The sequence below is a fragment of the Leptosomus discolor genome, chromosome 2 (genome assembly GCF_034619465.1).
Source record: "Leptosomus discolor isolate bLepDis1 chromosome 2, bLepDis1.hap2, whole genome shotgun sequence".
Classification (NCBI taxonomy): domain Eukaryota; kingdom Metazoa; phylum Chordata; class Aves; order Leptosomiformes; family Leptosomidae; genus Leptosomus; species Leptosomus discolor.
Genome location: NC_141392.1, coordinates 74042665 through 74063115, shown reverse-complemented (window position 1 = coordinate 74063115; position 20451 = coordinate 74042665).

The window sequence follows — 20451 nt, the reverse complement described above, 5'->3', positions numbered from 1 at the left end:
TTCTATGTTAGTCAGTCATCCTACAATTCTAAATTTTGTTTTCTTGTGTAAAGCATATAGTGACATCATAACTTCTATCGATATGAAGCTACATTGAAGAGATTAGAAGAAACACAGGGGCATAGTAATTGCCAAGGTAGATTAAATCAGAGGTCTATGTAATTTATTGCCTGCAAGAAAACTACTAGTATTAGAGTATCTACAGCCTTAGGTAACTTTTCCTCTATGGAAAGGTTATGTCTGAGATGTAGCTTGTGAAGCAAACTAAATTGTGAGAATTGTGACCTCTTTCCTTGAAACAACAACCAACATAAGAACAACAAGTATTCTTTGGGGGGATATTATAATGTACACATTTTAAATATGCCAATATCTAACCTCTTGAAAGAAAATTTTAAATTTTTAAACACAAACTCACGCACATCATGCTATGTACTATTAAGAAAATGACAGCTATTTTCAATGGCATTTAGTGTGTGAGTTGTGTTTCATACTTTACATGTCAGGAAATTCAAAATATGTCCACATCTACCAGGAAATACAGTGTTTAGTTGATAGCATTTCAGTATTACGAACATGGAAAATATGTGGAAGCCTTTAATAAAGGCTGTTCTTAAACACAGGTTCCATTACAGTCTTACAAATTTGCAACATTTTTCTTCTCCTTTTTTTGTGGCTGTTGCTGCTTGCACCTACAAGGCACAGTACTTACTACAGTCTTGTAATTTGTTGAAGAGAAGGGTAAACTAGCCCAGAGGAAATGTTAAAACACACCTGGGACATCTAGCTGCTCTTTAGATGTAAAGATTTCACTGAGATACTACAGAACATGCAGTCTGCACTGTGCTTTCCATGTTCACCTCCATGTACAGGGAGATTTGTTTTGAAAAAAATTGTAAATTTTTTGTTGTTGTTGTTTTTTGTTTTTAAACACAGCACTCTAAATGTCATTCCAAAGCAGATAATGAAGCAGATAACAAAATCCAATTAAACCTTGATATTTTCATTATAACTGTGACCTCTAACACTTCCCATTTTAATCCAGGCACACATCCTTCCACATAGTAAAAGAAAATAGTCTAATCATGAAAATAGCCTCTTTATATACCCAAGTGATAACCAACAAAAACTGAATTCAAGTATTAATATTCTCTTTATAGCTATCACCGAGACTTTCACGTTCTGTCAATCTTGGTCAATGGGTTAAAAAAATTAATAGGAAGGCATAAGAACCTGCCAGACAAATATGGAAAGCGTATTTAAGTAAATCACATTTTCTTCAGAAATAAAGTATAAACCCCCAGATGATTCCATTCATCTCACTGAGTAATTCACATAGCCTGACATGGTTGGTATCAGTTCTCGCTCAAGAGACATACGAACATATACAATGTTTTTTTGCTCAAGAAGTGTACCACTCCCAAATTTCATGAGCATATATAAACTAAAAAGAGCCTCACAACTTTTTGATTTTGGTCCATCCCTGGGAAAGAGATGTTTCTCATCTGCTGGCAAGGCATATTTGTCACATTTCAGGCAAGAGCATCTGAGCATGTTTTAGTTATCTATTTATTTGCTTGCCAGAAAGAACAGATGATGTTAATCACAGCAATGATGGAAGAGAGCATCCAAAAGGTCCACATGGCTTTTGATTAAAGCATGTTAGATAGTATTTTAACTTCAAGGGTTTTGTTGTTGTCACAGCTTCCTGCAGGGATGCACCTAATATATCTGTGCTTTTTCACCAAGTAATCTATACGATATGCTAGGTCTCTTGCTGTTATTTTTCATATATCTTTTTCCATATAAATCTTTTGATTATTTGGGATTCACATCTAAAGCTTTAACCAAAGCTTTAAAATATTTTGGAAAGCCACAAAACTGAGTTTTCCTACTGCTTATTCCACAACTCCTTAAATCAAGAGATTCAGCTCCACAGTTCCTCCTGGAACATCATACACAGCAAGATTTGTCCTCACTTTAACCCCTGCTTACTACTCCCTGTACTAACATATGCTGTTTTCCTTTACACACCTATATAACTGTATGGGTTTCCATGTGGCCTGTATTAGGAACTACTTGCATAGTTCTGCAGACGCAGAAAAATTATGCTTTGGTTATGCATGTACCTTTTAGGCTATACCTATGCAAGGAAAATATTCTTGTATAATTCATGTTTTAATCTGAAACTAATACCCTTGTATACTAACTCATATGAGCACATATAGATCTGGCACAGGAGAAGCTTCTGTTCAAAAAGGTTACCAGAACCAGTTTTGCACAAACCCCAAAATGTACGATGCAGACTAGAATGTGTCAAATGTCTTGCTCAGACAAGCTCTGTTGCCAGTACTAATGGGGCTCCCCAAAGTACTAAAATCTGAGTGCTCATTGCAGAGAACAGAGTCCAGCTTTGCTGGAGGATGAGACTGTGGCCGCTTGGAAGCCTTGGGGTAAGGGTGATTGGACTGGCTAGGGGGCATCACCCCTGAATGCTCACAATTGCCACTGAAAGAAGTAAACACTGGTTTAATCCCAAATTAAAAACATGAAAGCATGTTCACCTACCTGGGGTGGGGGAATGGATGATGTATCAGAGAAAGGAAACTTTGAGAACTTGGGATTCACACAGAGACCCATCTTGGAGGATGCATTTCCACAGACAGGTGGGAAGCTAGGACACTGTAAAACTTCAGCTCAAGGACTACATCAAAATTCTCGTTCTTTCTAGTGACCGGATTTAATCACTAATGAGAAATAACCACCTCTTTAAAGAGTCTCTGTTGTGATTTATCATTACTCATAGACAACACTGACTTGGGAACTGAGTTGAATAGTGATCTGAGTAGTGGAGTTGAATAGTAAAACAGTTGATATGATAAAGATTTCATATTAGTTTAAAAAAATCCCTGATTGAGAAGTTACAGAAGGAATTTCACCGTACCAAATGACAGGAAAATGAGATGATGACAAAATTCAGTGCTGAAAAAGGCAAACTAATGTGTGTTGATATATATGTACACGAAAGTATGGTCATGAAAATCAGCTCTTGCCCATCAGGAGAAACAGATGCAAATATCTTTGTGCAAATTGTCACCTTAGTGCTCAGGGCGGTTGAAATAACAAAGAAATGGTAAAAAAGGAAGGGATAATACAAGAGGAAACATCATCATGTCACTGTGTGCATTCCTGGTGTGTCTACATCTTGAATTCTGCAGATAGTTTTGTTTGTGTCACTTCAAAAGGCACAAAGTAGAATTACAAATTCTTCAAAGAATAATGATAAGGTTGGGCAATGACCTCCCTGTGAGGGGTAATTACATAAACTGGAACTCTTCAGGTTGAAAAAGGAATATTGGCAGAAGGCAAATATGATTTCAGTCTATAAAATTATGAATTGCATGAAGATACTGAACAAGAGACTGATTATCCATTATTTTTCAGGATGCAAGAACTAGGAAGAACCAAATGAGATTATCATTAGGAGGTTTAAAATAAACAAAAGGAAGTACTTTTTCAAATAAGGCATAATTCAGTTTTGGAACTCTTTGTGAATGTCAAAAGTATAAGTGGATTCAAAGGCAGATTGAAGACTTTCAGTGAAAAATCCATCAAAAGCTATTAAATACAGTGAAGTGATTACAACATACAGCTCACAAAGTCTCTGAAAAGCAAATTACTGGGAGTAGCAAGGGTACAAGTTAAAGTATCATTCTGTATTTGCCCTGTTTTTTAGACTTCTTCCATAAGCACATTTTATTTATTCTTGTCAGAAATGGGATACTGGAATAAATGCACTTTTGAGCTGATCCTGCACAGCTGTTCTGTGTGTAGTAGACAACTCAGCTTTAACTTAAGCCAACAAGGTGATTCCATGGTCTTTAATGGGAGCTGAATTAGGCCATCTGAGAGAATGAGCCTCCCAATATGATATTTTGCAAAGGTTATGAAAGCGAAATTTGTTAGATTGGTAAAGGTAATTTCAAAGGAAATTACAAAGTTTCCCAAAACACCGGGTGCCTACAACGTAGCTGCAAAGCAAAACTGCTGTAGGGATTTATTTTAAAACATTATGCTAAATCTATAGGTTTCTGATTTATCTGTTCTTGAATTTAAGTGACTGGTGAGCTGACTGCTTTTGCTATCTCGAGTGGTCTCTGATCTGGTTTCATAACTGTTCTTCTGAGCTTATAAAATGCATGGTCAATTCAAGATCAGTCTGTAGGTTTATGAAATTATGATAACAGATATGGCCAAACTACAAACATGTCACCTCCTTTGCCCAAATTATTTGCTTTTCTGAGACACTCATTAGTAAGAGTCCAATTAGATCAATATTATTTGACTTTGTTTTCTTTCAGAGAAAGAAGAACTCTTTTAGAAAACAAACCGTGTGCTTGCAGACAGAACATGTTGTTAAAAAAGAAAGAAAATAAAACCAGGCCAGAAGAATTATTTTAAGAGTGTAAACCGCAGAGTTATTGTTTTAGACCTACTGCCATGGCTGAGTTTGTTACCTAAGGCAAGCCAAATACCAGTGGCATATTAGGGTGGATAAACCTAAATTGACTGAGAGAAAAAAAAAAAATAATTAGATAACAGTATTTTTAATTTCGAGGAACTACTGCTCTTGCATGTGAAAGCGTGTTTTCAAGGCATGTCCAAGAGCTGTAACATTGTGCCTATGCGTAAGCCTCACTGTATGCTATGTGGGGAGAAGGAGAATTCCTTCAAGTGCAGTGCCCTAAAAATGTGAATTCAGGTTCACAAACATAGGCATTTAATGCCAATTGAGATGCTCTGTGATAATTCAAGATACATGCATAGTGCTAACAGATCTAACACAGGAACGACAGGAGACTCGCACCTTTCAGCGTTGTGATACTCTGGGGCACCTCAAAATGTATTAGGGACATATATTTAGTTACTTGATTAATTCCCTAGGTTTCAAATTTAAGCGAGCTATGGCGGGCTCTCTCAATGGAAAGAAACAGGTAAGTGTCAAAGGCAGTTCATCTCAGCCTATGATACCATTTTGAGACAGATAGTACCTGTCACTTGTGGCAGGTTGCCTTTCTCTGTGGAAAGCAAGTCATAATGGGTAACCAACTAACTCAGGCTTGACTCCTGGTTCTTCTTCAGCCAGTGTCAAGTGAGATGAATCCCATCCAGTTATTCTACTGGGGGACGACTACACTATCACAACACAAATATTAATAACGTATAGGGAGGGGTTTTGTTCCCCAGGGCTCAGAACATGCTCTAAGGAATTAATGCTAAATGTTTCCTTTTCTTGATGAGGGAATGGAGCAAGGGGAGTGAAGTGACTTAGCTCAGTTCACTTGGCAGGCTATCAGCAGAGCTAGCAATGCAGTCCTTGCTTGTGGATGGCTAAATAAAGTCTATAAAAGCTACTTTATCCTAATAATGAATTGTTAATAACCTGTTTGGAAACAAAGATGAAATTAATTAGATTTGTTTCATGTTTCACAGTGACTCAAATTTTGAACGTAACTAACATAGGTGAATGAATTAATATGGTAAGAATGTTAACAAGGTTGATGTTGATAGACAAATGTAGGAAATCAAATGGGAAATAAAAGCAGTAGGTTTTTTCTTTAGTGTCTGGACTTGCTGGGGAGGTGTGAATATGTATCACCTCAACCAAATACCACAATGAAGAGAGAAGAAATTAATTACTGTCAGAGGGCAATATAATAACTTTACTGCAGGTTTCCACTACTCAGCAGAGTATCTCTTTAGGGAGGCATTGTGGGGTTTCTGCACCTTGATGGCCTGCTTTTTTTTTTTTTTTTTTCTTGATTACTTCCTGTTAAAAGGAAGGCTGGGAGCACGAGAACTTATAAATGAGAAGAGTATTTCCACCTTTCTCTGGGTAATAAAAATATATTCTTTACTTTTACACTACTCAATAGTTGCTTTAACTTTTATATTTTAGTACACAGTAAGAATGTTGTTTTCAAAAAAATCTTTTTTTTTAGAATTAAAGAAAGGGATGGATGTGTTGGAAAATGTCATTTTTTTAAACAGTGGATAGACATACAAAACTATACAGTGTCTGTTAGAGAAAAAAATTACTTACTATGCATAGAAGTCTCAATATGAATATGCATGGAGGTGATATGTACATGACAAACGTGTTAATACTTCCATCTGAAGTTCCAAGAGGTGCCAATATGATATCTAAAAGCAGTATGTGCCATATTTTTACCAATTTTGGGTTCACTAAATGTATGCTTTGAATATATTCATACATTGCTCAAAATGGGCCAGTATAATCTAGTTTCTCATATCTCTATATATGTGTTTATTTGCCAAAACACACACACATGCAAACTTATACCTTACACATCCTCAAAAAAAATTATATAGCAAAATTAAAACACAATGAAAGGAAAATATGTGGATTTTCTTTCCCTGTTCTCTCTTCTCTTCAGGAAAAAAAAGAATTTGAAGGAAATCCTCTCTATAAACATTATCATTTTGAATAAGGCCAATTAACACAAAATATTTTAGACACAAAATTTTGAAAAACTGTTGCACAACCCAAACTATATCTTATTTTCTGTAAACTTAGAACAAAACCAAAACCAATTTATCCATTTCTAAAAGCTGAGTTCAAATATGAACCTGACATAGTATCTTTGAATTCAAAAGCTGAAGACTATAATCACTCCAGAGTTCTCAACAGGCTGGGGAAACCTGGACAGCAAAAGTGCTGGCTCTCCTTCTTTAATTCTTGAGTTTTCCAGCTGTTGAGCTCTTCTCAATCCATCTGTAATTCTTGGCAAATTTTTGGCGTCTAGATGCCTCCCTGGGCAATAGATCAGATGTAGTCTTTTACATATTTCCTCTGGAGTCTCACTGAGATGACGATGCAGTATCTCTATATTTTTAAAATTGTGTTTGAACATGTGCATCTGTATAAACAAAGTTCTTCATCTCAGTTTGTCTGCAAGTCCAGAAACCCATACTTCTTCACACCAGTGATGCGCTTTGCCAGCTCTGAAGACAGAGTGGAGCTCCTCTGCTGTTCTGATGCATCAATATGTAAGTACTCAATTGGCAGCTGGATTAGTGCACAGCATGCATTTTCTTTGTGAGTACTTTTTTAAAAAATTCAAGGGTAAATGTCAAAACAATGCTGTAAAACCAATTAAGGAGAAAGAAAACAAGATTAGAGGTGCTACTTGAATTATTTATTGTTGTTCACTGTTGCCAAGTCTTTAAATAAGTACTTAATAGACCTTACTGTAACTCTCTGAGCAATACAGTAATTTATTTAATGCACAGTTCAGCAGTTTCTTAACATTAAACTGAAATAGTCCATATAGCATGTTGTGAGCCTTTTTGAAGCGTCCTAAATTTGGACTGTTCACTATTTATGAAAATCTTCATGCAGTGCTAAATTTATTAATTTCATTCAATAATCTGATAAACTAAGCAGATATTGATTTCTGTGGAAGGGAATACCAAGATTTATTGACCAGAAAGATTAATTCTGACCAATTTAAAGCCAAGGTCAATATTTGTCTTGAGGGGAAATAAATCTTGATATTCAGAAAAACAAAAGGCTGTTATGTACATATTGTTATTTATAGTCTCTGTGTTTTAATCAGAAATATCTGGAAATCTCTCCTCCATGTATTTGAATTTCAAGCATGTGACTTTTTTCATGGTATTAGTATGATAAAGTGGGAAAAATATTTATGGGTCTGGGGAAAACCATTTTTCCTAACTTGCCTCCACCAGCATTTTTGGGAATATACTGACTAGAGTCAGGAAGCATTTACTTTTAAGAATGAAAAGATTGGTCAACATAGCCACAGATTTACTGATTTGTGGTCTGGTAAAACCAGGAGCCTTGTGATGTGCACACAGTTCAGCGCTATTCAGCAACATTGTGTAAATATTCACAACGTCCATATCTGAACCATGTGGAGGGTGAAGGGGGTGGCATGGGGTCTGGATAATGCTGGGGTACACACTTCGTTGTGGTGCCCAGAGGCAGACCAGCTCTACAGTCTTACACACAGCACCACCAGCTTGTCCCAGCTAAGCTGGGAACCATGCCCTGTTCTCCTTCAATACAACCTGTTTTTTGACCATAAAACCATACTGCCTTTTGTGAGATAGTGCATTACTAGGACCTGTGTCTAAGGCATGCAGCAGGAATTGAAACATCACACAGTATAAACTTAAATTATATCTCTACATCACACAGAAGATAAATTCATCAGGGCCTTAACTTCCATGCTGCTGTGCAAATTTGCCTAATGAAATGGAGGATGAAAGTCAGTAATACCCATGAGGTGCTCAGAGTGTATGTAGGTTGCCCTTCACAAAGCCAACAGAAGAAGGGTTTCTGACAGTGAAGGGCAAGAAGTTTTGGTTTTGAGAGATTATTTTTGATGTCATTACCTGACTATTTGAGCTGTAGGTGTCTTACTCTCTAAACATTTGGGCTGAGTTCCAAATCTTTATCTATACATGCACTTGCTTGAAAAATAGTGTCAGACACTCATTAGCAGTAACCTACAACTTTGGAAATTGATACCATTTACCTACAGGAAATTGTCTTTTTGAAATAGCACTTCATAATAACCATTCTGAGATAATTGTTCAAACTAAAAAATACATGGGGCATTGCTGTGCACCTCAGGGTAGAAACTTTGTTGTGCTGTGAAAGAAGTCAATGGGAGTTCAAAGTATTCAGCCACCTGCAGAACTGATGATAGAGAGCCAAAAATTTGTAATTCATGCTGGAAAAAGAAACTACTCTACATGCAGATACAGTGCTGAAGAGGATGGGAGTTTTAGCTTTGCTCCTTCTCCTCCTCCACCCTGACTCTCCTTTTCCTTGCTTCCAAAAAAAAAAAAAAAGGAAAACGAAACGATGAATTTCTTATGTCTTCTAGTATTGCTGAGCTCTGCATAAATAGGAATATGCTCGCTGTAGGGAAATAGTGAGATTCAACTATTCCCATTAAAATGCTAATTACAACCCTTTTATAGATCAGTTGGAGAGGATTTGGAGAACAAAAATAGCACCCAGAAATTATCACAGAAAGAAAAAATTCAAAGAAGAAAACATGACATTAAAAAAACTTGCTTCTAAAATTAGAAACCTACTAAAGTGAGACTAACCATTTATTCTCCCTGGAGCTGCTCCATATATTAAACTGATATTGAGAAATCATGAATTGCTATGCTTCCAAGCACAGTTCACAGTTTGGATTATTGTACTTTCATATATTTTGTGTCCTGTCCAAGCTATCACTGACATCTTAGAAGAAAGTCCTCCAGTCCTTGCTGTGTAGAAATAAATAATGTGGGACAACAGCATTAAGCAACATAATCATAAAATTACCTGTTATTAAAAACAGAGCACAATTTTTTAGAGGAAATATATTACTCAGCTGTAAAATAATATGTTTGCCATTCACTCTAATGTTTCAACATTATGATTCAATCTTCTAAAAAGCTGACATAGAAAATAACAGCGTAATAAACCAATTCATCATAACGTGTAAAAGAAACTACTGGAATAAATTGTAATAACCTTTCAAAAACTAGCAGCTTTTAAAAGTATTAATTTCTACTCCAGATAATTGGAAAAGACACCTGGGCGGCCAGGCAATATTTTTTATGGGATTGTCCTGTCAGGGACTCAGATTGTCTTCAGAGTTGGGAGCGATCGTTTAGCACTAAGTGACAGTGAATCTTGCAAATGGGTCTTCCTGGATGCTGTTTGCCATAAATTACCAAACTGAACTGTCTTTCAAGGTCAACCATAAAAGAAGGCAGATATCAAATGGCCTTCACAGAGACCCAAAGTAGTCTTCAGGCCTCACAGAAACAGGCACTGGTTGTGTTGAATCCCGTAAAATCAACTTAATAGACTGACAACATAAATTATTATCAAACTTTGAAGATATTCTTGGGTACCGTACTAAATAGCTGAAGAACATAATTGAGAGTTGTAGTTCATAGGAAGAAGGACTAACACAAGTTGCTCTCCATTATGTGGCAGTATGTGCAATGATACCAAATTAGTAGCATTAGAACTGAAAATATCAATATGTTTCGAAACATGCACACAAAAGAATTTCCTAAAGAAAAATAAGATGACCTAAGTCTGTCAACTTATTTTACCTTTTGCCTTTCACAAAATCTCTTGGCATTTTTTCTCCAAATGAATATCAAGGCCATCTGTGTTTATGTAAGCATTGTTAGTTCCAGTGTTTCTACTTTGAAATCATAGTTCTGGATTAATGAAAGTTCAGTCAGTGGTGTCTATAAAAGCAACTAACAGTGGCATAAATCTGTGCTACAAAAGTGATTTTAGTACTTTTTTCTGTGAAAGACAAGAAAGAGTTTTAAATAATCTGAACCCTGATGTCTTAAAATGGCAGAAAATTCTTTAATGCCATCCCATTTTCTCCAGTATGGAAGCCGTGTTCCAAGAGTAACAAATGTTAGTTCATATTAAAAAAAAAATAAAAAAAAAAAAAAAAAGAAAGAAAAGAAAAAAAGTGTGGCAAATTTTGTGACATGGCCTGTTTTGTGGCATCCACATTTAAGCAGAGCTCCTTGTCACTTCCCCTTGGAAAGTCTGCGTACGGACCGACTGTGTGTTACAGAGCGCAGCCCTAAAGGCTGCTCATTTGAGCGTCCATTGCCATAAAGGCAGTGGAAAAATCAGTCTCAGTATGGTGTGTGTTTGTGAAGGAAGGGAAAGCAGGCGGGTGTGAGGAGGCTGAGTGAGCAGCCCAGCGCAGACAGCACCCGCTGCAGTGAGGCCATGGGACAGTGGTGACGGAGGGAGCACTGAGGATGCTTCAACCTTTGGTGTGTGCTGGTTCAGGTCATGCACGGGGATGTCACAATCCCATTGTAACCCTTCCTGGCCCCTTCCCACTCCCTTGAAATGTATCCTCATGCTAATGTGCATTTAAACAATTCTGCAGTGAAGTATTGGCATGCAGCAGGCTATTGGAAATCTTTAAGGAGCTGCTGCAGTGCACAGAGCAAAGCTTCAGCTAATGCAAAGTGCTGACATGTTTTTCAGAAGCCTCTCAAAATGACAAATTTATCTTTTCATCTGTTATACTGTTTAGCCTTAAAGCAGCAACAGATATTATGTTAAAAATAAAGGTTTGGGATTTATAGAGTAAACACCAGCTTAACTACGTCACCTCAGCCAAATATCCCTGGCAGCACCCCTGTCTTAACTGTGTAGTATATTGTGTAGTATGAAAACAGGGCTTTTTAAAATTAAACTTCTGGTAGTTTTACAATAGTTCTGCAAAAGCCCATGAAAGGACAGAAACTTTACTGGAAAAAGCAAAGACTTTTGAGTTCCTGTGGTTATCTCTATGAATAAAATGACTTGCAAAGTTTCATAGCGCGTATGTACCTTTCTTTGCTTTGCAGTGCTGCTTTCCTCCTTTCCTCCCTGTACAGTGAGCCAGTCCTCCTTGTGCTATGATAATACTTTTGTGTCTGTGATGACCTCTAGATCCGAATAGCTGTTTCATATAATTGCAAAGCTACCCTACTCTTTCCCACTAGCTTCACCTCGATCCTGAGAAATGAAACAAAGAGAGATTCTCCTCACAGCTGCCCTTCAGTGAGCTCAGATGTCTGAGGCACAGCCAAAACTAGGTCAAACACCCTGTTTCCACATCACATACTGACCTCTTGACAATTTTGCTCTCTGATATTCCTAGTGGGTCTTAGCACAGACATTTAGGAGAAATGAGAGGAATAAAATCCTCTCCAACACTTTCTCTAGTTTCAGAATAAATTGGTGACATAGTTTGAAGTTCAGACTAAATATGTGCTAATTATACAGGGAAAAATCTAATTAAGCGAATCAGGAAACCCATAGCAACTATTGTCACATTCTTGTATGACAGAAGCATCAATCTGGCAGTCACTGGAGCATACGCTCAATAACTGCCTGAACTCAGATCCTTTTTCATCAAGACCTGCAAAGTTAAAATGAGATACCAGCTATGACAACAGTTCAGCTTCACAGACCATATTGCATGAAGCAGCATTTCCTTCTCTCCTCTTTTCTTTCATCTACAAAATAAATAAATATATAAGAAACCTCCCAAACAAGATACACTTAACATACTTGTAGTTGAAAGTGTTGAAATGTTATGAAAATGACATTCTCTGCTAGTGAAAGGGGCTGAGGTTGTAACATAATGTAATATATATCTTTTTCTTTCTGCAGCACTGAATATATTCCACTGGAAAGAAAAAAAAGGAATTCCTGGTTAGAAGAAAATGGGAGATTAAGAGAAAGAGTGAGAAAGTGCCAGAAAGACAAAATCCCATGTCTGTAGGAGAGATGAAATTGTACCACTGATAAAAATTACCACTTCTGCTGGAATTCAGCTCTTCCAGCACTCATTTCTCTGAAGACAGGAAGAAGTTAAAATTTATGGTCATTTTGAAGGCCCTTCCCTCTCCAAAAATATCCCTAAAAATAGGAAGAAAAATGCTAATCTTGGAGACAGGGAAAGATAGACAACTTGTGTTACTGTAAAGATGTAGGACCTGTTTAAATAGGTTTGGTACATGTCTTCCCAAAGCTTTTACATTTAAAAGGTGCATCCAAACAATCTCTGGCATAATTAGTATTGCTGGTTAAAGATCAGAGGAGGTTTTTAGGGAGAGTAAGATCTTTTTTTTTTAAACCAGCTGATATAGCTAGAAGGAATAGACCAGCTTTCAGGCATAAAAGAAATTCAATATGCTTAATCGTATGGAAAGAATGATATAGGGCAACACAGCATTTGGGAGAAACCAAAACTCCCTGCAAGGGTGATATATGTGCTGCTGATATCCATGAATTAGCAAGCTCAGGTGTAAGATATATGTAGAGAAGAGACTATCAATGAAGCAGTAAATTCTCAGTGTTGTTTGACAAAACAACAAACAAAAATCCCAGTCTAGAATATTGCAACATCCAGAGTTGAGAAAGAGAGATCTGAAAGAAGGGTCAGTCTGAGGCAAGGAGCACACAAGGTGTTGGGTAGGATATGAGAAATGCAAATGAGGACTGGGCAGAATTTTGCAAATAAAAGCAATGAAAGGAGACACTGGCTAGCGGAGATTTTTCAGGACTGATATAATGGTAATGGGAACAGTTTGTTACACAAGGAGGTGAACTGTATTAAGCTTTGACTGAGCAACCACAACCTTCCATGGGAAGCGGTGTGCATGTCATGCATCTTCTGTTAGTGATATTGCATTTATTGTTATCTGGCAAAAGACTCACCCATACTTTCTATGAAGAAGCTGCAGTGAGAGACCCTGGTTACCCATGTATGAGGCTTTACTTAAGGACAATAGGGTAAAAACTACCACAGGACTGTAAATCAATTACTGAACGTGTCTAGGTCATAAATTCATTAAACAGGTGATGTCAGGGATAGATTTTTGTATTCCATTTCCACTAAGACATAGTAAGCAAAACAACACAATAAAAGGAGACAAATATATATTTCATAGATTAGGGCAGTTTTCTGGATAATGTATTGTAAAACATACTGTCACAGACTCTATAGATTCAGCAGTACTTGCTGCACTTCAAATTCCTCATGTATTACCCACTCAGCTAAAAAATTTTGTAACTTAAAAAGCATTAGGTGCACTTATTTACAGATGGTCTTACAGAATAATGAAGCAGAGTATAAGAACTAAGAATGTCTTGCTCTTCTATAGTTAGATTTTTTTTAATCTGCATGTGATACAAAAGCTTACTGCAAAGTATCGCTTACAAAATTGGGCCCCTAATTAACTGCTGCCCAGTTTTTTTGGTGTCTTGGATAAGGAAATTGAGTGACCCATCAGATAAAAAAGAACACAAGATATTTTTAATTGATAATTACATTTAATACTTGACAAAAGAGAATATAGTCACTCATGCTATTACTTAACATAGATTCAGCCCAAGAAGCATTTCCAAAGAAAGTGAACAAAGCCAGTGCTTTCAATCATCAGGTGACTGGAGAATTGTGTAAGGATGTGTTACTAATCCATGTGCCATGCTCTAGAGGAAGAAGTCAAACAAATGTAAATACATTAGCATACTGTGATAAAAATTAGGAGGTAGCAAGTCCACACGAATTCATTTAAGTATTGAGACGCTTAGTGTGTGAAAGGGAGAGGGTCATTTACATATTACTGCTTCTTGGGGACACTGAGTCTTGAAAAACTGTTGCAAGGAGTACTTACATCAGTATATAAAATGGAGGAAAGACACTGAGTAGTCTTTGAAGTCAACCAGAAAGAAAAATATTTGAGGCAGTATCAGCAAAGTCACCAAGAATAGTTTTGCACTAGTAGAAATCCAAGATTGTCAAAGGCGAACTAGAAATGTTGTGGTAGTTGCCAATACTGGATGCAGGTTTTTCTCTAGCAGAGATGACAGTGTGCTACAATCTTATAAAGTATGGGTTAATTTAGAAGTAGACACTCTGTATGTGTCAAGCAAGCAGATAAAAGCACTAAGCTGTTTTTTTTTTTTTTAATTGAGCAGATACTAAGTTACTTGTGCTACTAGAAACAAAGATCGCTGGTCTGCCAAAAGAAATGCTTTGTTTGCCACAGTGATGGGGTCTCAGCCATTTGTAAGGAACAAACACACACATATGACCTGATTTTAGAGGTGAAAGACATGGGACCATGATCACTAGAATCAGAAATAATTATTTCCATCATTTCCTTCACTATTTTGGCTTGGTCTGGATGAAAAAAACAATAAAATCAAAATGAGCATGTGAGTTGTCCTTGTTGATCACAGCATCCCCTGGCTTGATCACTTTGTCAAACCTGCACTTCTACATAACAAAAGGTAGCATCAGTTTATTTGGGTTTTATATAACAGACGAACAAAACCCTTTGGCTTGTTTTGGATTGTCACAGCTGTTCTCTGGAACTCAGGTTCTGAGAAGCGTGAAACCCTCTTATACTACTTTTGAGGCAAAATATGAGTTTGCTGCTGAATCCTTGGTGCACAAAGTAGCTACCACTCAGTACCAGAGACAGTGCTCTCAGAAGGAACTTCCCATTATGACCTACAGGACAACAGTTCCTGTTATTTACAATCAAATAAGCAAATAAATGAATATTAGTGAAATATTTGCTATAAAACAATAACATCTGTAGCAAACTAGAAAGAAAACAAACCCATGAAGTCCTTCCTTAATTAAATTAAAGAAACCTGCTCCTTGCTCTATGTGTTTGTGCCCAACATACCAATTGATGACAGGATCATATATATTAATTATACTCTGCTACCTGAGTTCAGAGTAGGTTCTTCCCAATCACCAGCAAATCCATCAGTTATTCCAGTCATCAGCTGGGGAAAAGTTTGTGTCTAAGCAAGTGAGCCGTTCCCCCACCTACAGTGGTTAAAATAACACAGGGTTTTCTTCAAGGTAACAAATACACTATTCAATATAGGCACGACCCCTCTATAGGTAAGAGTCCTTAATGGAGTCTTAACTCCTAATCTCTTGTAAAACAGCTGTTAGGTTTCTTCTCAAATGTTTTCTGTTATATCACATTTCTCACGTTTTTGGTTTGTTTTTTTTTTTTTGCACAGGGGACTCTCCCAGGAGATCTTTTTGTAACGCAGTACGCAGCACATTAAATTCATTCAGCTTTTAAGATATTTATTTGTGGGGATTTTTTCCAATATGAAGACATGATTATTAATCTCAAACACTCATAGCCATGATACTGGGATATGTGCAGCAGCTGTTCTTTGAAAGGAACTAAAAAGTCATTGGAAGACTGGAAGCAATAACCAGCTGCAGGAATGCTTGTTTTCTCCTGACCCAGACAGGGAGAGAGAAGGGGAAGGTGCTACATGTCTGGATGGCAGTAGAAGGTGTTGCTGTGGGTCTTAGGAGGAACACACCAAGCTGCATGCTTACAGCAGTACTTATTATCTGAGATTTTAAGGACTTCAGTATTTACGTAGCTAAGTTGTCCATTTAAAGGTGTCATCACATGTATGCTCTGCACTGTATTGTGTGAGGCATCTTCTGTTCTTGTTGCACTGGTATGTTTTCGGAACAAATTTGTAATGTGTCTGTGTGGCAAGGTTTTGGTAGTGAGGGGGGGTTACAGAGGTGGCTTCTGTACGAAGATGCTAGAAGTTTCCCCTATGTCAGATATAGCCAATGCCAGCCGGCTTTAAGACGGACCCGCCGCTGGCCAAGGCCGAGCCCATCAGCGACAGCGTTTTTCGCCTCTGTGTTAACATATTTGAGAGAGTGAAAAACTTGTTGCGCAGCAGTAATTGCTGCGAGTGAGAGGAGTGAGAGTATGTGAGAGAAACATCCTGCAGACAGCAAGGTCAGTGAAGAAGGAGGGGGAGGAGATGCTCCAGGCGCCAGAGCAGCGATTCCCCTGCGGCCTGTGGTGAAGACCATGGTGAGGCAGGCTGTCCCCCTGCAGCCCATGGGCGGTGGAGCGCGTGACTGCCTACACCCCGTGGAGGGCCCCCACGCCGGAGTAGGTGGATACCTGAAGGCAGCTGTGACCCCGTGGGAAGCTTGCACTGGAGCAGGCTCCTGGCAGGACCTGTGGCCCGTGGAGAGAGAGAAGCCCACGCTGGAGCAGGTTTGCTGCTAGTGACCCCGTGAGGGGGGCTCATGCTGGAGCAGTCGGCTCCTGAAGGACTGCACACCATGAAGGAGACCCACGTTGGAGCAGTTCATGAAGGACTGAACACGTGGGAAGACTCACACTGGAGAAGTCATGGAGGACCTTCTCCCGTGAGATGGGACCCGACATTGGAGCAGGGGAAACGTGTGAGGAGTCCTCCCCGTGAAGAGGAAGAAGCGGCAGAAAACAAGGGAGTGATGAACTGACCCCAACCTCCTTTCCCTGTTTCCCCCCCTGTGCCTCTCGGGGGGAGAAGGGAGAAAAATCGGGATCAAAGTTAATCCCAGGAAAGGAGGGAGGGGTGGGGGGAAGGTGTTTTTAAGATTTGGTTTTATTTCTCATTACTCCTCTCTGAGTTAATTGGTAATAAATTACATTTTCCTTTAGTCAAGACTGTGTTGCCTGTGACGGTAAATGCTGAGTGATCTCCCTGTCCTTATCTCAACCCCACAAGCCTGTTGTTATTTTTTTTTTCCTCTCCCCTGTCCAGTTAAGGAGGGGGAGTGATAGAGTGGCTTTGGTGGGCACCTGACATTTTGGCCAGGGTCAACCCACCACAAAATTTTAGCAAGAGTCCTCTAGAGAAAGGTCTCTTGTCTGTGACATTTCTCAATGCATTATCATTTTCATTTTGGTTAGAGCTGTTCTTCCTTGGACTGATGAAATTCAGGGTAATGCATCACAGGGAGCCAACATCTGTGAGGTTTTAAAAGAAGTATGCAAATCTGTATAAAAGAAAGCCAATGACAGCAGAAATAGGAAGCCGGTTCCATGTACCCCCTGTATTGCCAATGAGTAGGCAACAAGGACCAGACACCTTCCTTCATCCCTGCTGTAAGACAGACCCAGCACACTCAAACTCTCACACATGTGGTGGAAGTGACAGCCCAGTCCTTTCCCTCCAAGAAGGGCCCATTTCTGGGCATAACATCTTTGAATGTTCATAGGTTGCCTCAGAAACTGTGATGTATGGTCTCTTGCTTCAATCATCATTTTCCAGGGCGAGAAGACAGGCTGGGTGTTGTGCTTCAGTGGTTTTCATCAAAAAATACAACATTTTAAACCAGAAAGAGTCATATGACAGGCTTGAAGGAAGAAGTTTTAGCCACGATGTAGACACATCAGCTCTGGAGGCACTCCCAGGGCACGCAGTAACGCAGCACAAGAGATCAGAAATTAATATAATGGGTCACAGGGAGCAACAATTTGGGTACTCTGTGGGACACCATGAGAAATCCCCAAAGAGCTGCCAGAGCAGCACAGAGCTATGGAGGTGCACACTCACAGCACCAACCACTCCCACACCAGAAAACTCTTCAGATATTCATACTGAAAAATTCATCACATCCCAATCAGGCAACATTTTTGTTTCTGTTCTGATTCTTGTTGAGGAGGAGAGACTGAGATTCAATTTGGGTTTGAGGAAAAATTATCTGTTGAACTGTCCTTTGTTTCAGGCTTGAGGTTACAATTACAAATATGTTAGTAATAAATGTGTAATAAATTTAAACCATCTGAAGCCCAGAGGACTTGTTTTAGACACCGCTCTTAGAGTGATCCTAAGAAAATGTTCAGAATTTTCTTGGCCCTGAGGAAACTGGCTGGAGTCATTCAATGCCTTTTTGCTCTGTTGCAACAAACACCTGGAAATTAAAACCTGTTTTCTGTAGCTAGTCTGCCAACATGTAAACAGGCTGCTAATATACTGGCTTGTTTCTGGTAATACCATAATGGGCTGGGCACTGTGAGCAGTGGAAGGCACCTGACCTGCCTTGTGGAGCACTCAGGAAGGTGCTGAGAAAGCGGGAGACAAGTGCTTCCAACACAGTAGTGGGGTGCTCTGGCAGACACCTGCTACATCTTTCAGATATGCTGCATTGAGCCATTTTTGTAAAGAATCTGTATAGTGTAGCCTTAGATATAGGCAGGTGAAGTGCACTTGGGAGTTTATTAGACCACTGCCCTACTGTTATTCCCTAAAACCTTCCTGTGATAAACTGGTAAGTATGTGATCTACACCTGGAGATGAGTTTAGCAAAGGCCTGACATAAAATAACAAGGAGGTATTAAATGAAGAGATAAAATTATATGTTGAAAACAATCAGAGGATTCCTGGGTTTCTTTCATTTATCTTCAAGGACTGAAATAACAAGCATAAGCATTTGTGGAATTTGAATGCAGACATTGCACAGGCTGGTGATAGGTAAGTTATAGTATCCTGAAAAGGAAACAACTGGGAAGAGAGCAATAGTTACAACCATAAAAATAGAGAGCAAATTATAATGGATTTTTAATTAAAGCTTAAACCTATTTCCTTAAATAATCTCAAGTTTACACAGGTAAGCTGTTTCTTAATTTTCCCTAAGGAAAACCGAAAACCATTTTGAGTTAAAATCTGAATTGGCTGCAATGAAAAGAAATGAGGAAATTAATTTTTTCAATAAAAATTAATTTCAATTTTTAATTTAATTTAAAATTTTTCAGTTAAAATGATCTTTCTGTCGTGTACTGTTTCTAGCAGCATGGGTACTTCCCATATTATCTAAAAGAATAAGATAAAATAATTGACATTGTCTTTGAGCTGAAGGCATTAGATCAATATTAGCTTGAGAGCTCCCATAATTCTTGCAGTTTTAAGGTTTAAATGACATTGCTGAATATAAAGTATATCAAATGTAGATGATTTGAGTATTAGTTCCTCATTACTGTGGAAAGGATTATTAACTTCATTGAACCTTCACCTGAATTTCTTTGGCAGGACACTGAAAATTTATCTTGAATTTCTTTTGGTTTTCTTTAAAAGTCCAGGTAAAGATAATGAGCAAGGTGAGTGTTCAAACTTAGATTTTGTTTACTTACATAGTTTATAGGGATAAGGATGCCTACTTTGTGATGTGAAATAGTAAGGAATTTTATGTATTCCAACTTGAACAGTTGGTATCATTGCTGCTAATAAAGTCTCTTTAGTTCACAGAAGATGGTATGCTATTTAAATAAGACCAGCAAAATATGTAAATCAGCATGTATGAAACAAAAAGGGGAAAATAAATCCTGGTGCTGGCATACTTCCTTCTGAAGCTCTGCAACAAATTAGAAATAATTCCAAAGAAAGGGTTATCTTTTACTAGATGACACTTTTATGAAATTGTTTTAGCTTTTCTCTTTAGTGCAGGAAAGGAATCATTACAAATAGGATAGAAGTGACCTACAGATGATAAATCTCCTCCTAGCTATTTCTTTGTGTTTTGCTCTTTGGGCTTTATATTTAATAACTACAGTAATTTTAAATACGTTTACTTATATCTAATTTTGATATAATTGCTACAAAAATATGTAAGCCTTGATGTTACTGCCACAACCATTTCACATTCATTATTTATGAAACAGCATATAAAGCGTATTAAAGCTTTGATCATCAGAAGGCCTAGATATAATCTAGCCTCTTTGTTGTTTTTGGCTGGTGATTGTCTACAGTAATCTGTTTATATTTGACACTATCACAGTGCTCTAAGATACTAATATACAGCAATATTAGACAACTACAATGACTATGGGATGGAAATTTCAGTTTGCTCCAGAAAATATTCATCAATTCTACAATGACAAAAAACATAATCACTGTAATTAGGTTGTTCAATATACAATGAATTTTGACTCATCATTTTTAGCTGGATTTTCTCCAGTTCCCCCTACTCTAACTCAATGTGTTTCTTTTTTTGCCTTCTACAAAGG